Source organism: Haplochromis burtoni, unplaced genomic scaffold (genome assembly GCF_018398535.1).
Source record: "Haplochromis burtoni strain Fernald_Lab_line unplaced genomic scaffold, NCSU_Asbu1 Contig_501, whole genome shotgun sequence".
NCBI lineage: Eukaryota > Metazoa > Chordata > Actinopteri > Cichliformes > Cichlidae > Haplochromis > Haplochromis burtoni.
Genome location: NW_024582862.1, coordinates 58,247 through 59,428, shown reverse-complemented (window position 1 = coordinate 59,428; position 1,182 = coordinate 58,247).

Below are 1,182 nucleotides of genomic sequence, written 5' to 3'. Positions count from 1 at the left end.
TTCTTTCTCCCTTTCCTATCCCTCAGTCATGTCTGTCCCGTCTGTAACAACTGAAAATAAAATAAAATAAATAATAACAACAAAGGTTAAATGGACCAATACGGCAATGCCGTGATGATCCATTTGGCAAAGTAAATCCATTGGGTCTCCTTGTTGGTCTTCAGACAAAAATTCTGACGGCTAAAGGACCAAATGGGACAGGAAAAGAAAAAAAAAGATCCCCATGTACTAAACAGAAGTGAAGAAGTGAAAAACATGAAAAGGGGAGGGAGGGGCACGAAAAAGAGAACGAACAGCTTGTAGAACTGGGGAAGCATTCATATATAGATCATAACCGAAAGGAGCGTGTTTGGAGGCGTAGTCCTGCGCCGCAAATTCAGATACTTTATCTCCATTTTCTGTCAGGTAGTCACACTGTTGTGATGTTTTGACAAAAAAGGCCAAAAAACGTTCCCTTTCTGAAAGTAGTCGAGTTGTTGAGCTGCATAAGCAGGGTCTCTGTCAGTGCACCATGGCTGCTGAGGTGGGACGCAGTAAAACAGTCCTGAGGGTTATGGAACAAGAAAGTCAAGAGGAAGACCCAAAGAAATTTCACAGCACCGAGCCGAAGGATCCAATTGGCTGTCGGTCAACACACTGGATGATCCTCGACCCAAATTAAGGGCATTACTGGTGCCGACTGCAGGCCCACAAGCATCAGACGGGCTCTGAGACTGACCGTTTGGACCAAACATGGGACAGTGAAAGGTCGAAAAAAGTTTTATTTTCTAAAAAGAACAAATGTAACCTTGATGGTCCTGATGGTTTCCAATGTTACTGGCATGACAAGCAGATCCCAGCTGAGACGTTTTCTATGCTCCACAGTGGAGGCAGCACCATAGTGGTCTGGGGTATTTTTTCCTTCAGTGGAACAATGGAGCTTCAGGAGGTACAGGGGCATCAAACGGCCGATAGCTGAGTCCAGATGTTGCAGAGAGCATCTTGCGTTTCCCTGATCTAAATCCAACTGAGAACCTTTGGGGATGGATGGCACGGGGAGTAACCAGAAATAGACAATAGAATAGAATAGAATAGAATAGCCTTTATTGTCATTGTACAGAGTACAACGAAATTGGAGTGCCACTCCCTTGGTGCAAGTTTCAATAATAAATATAAATGTAAAATATAAAAAGTACAAAAAAA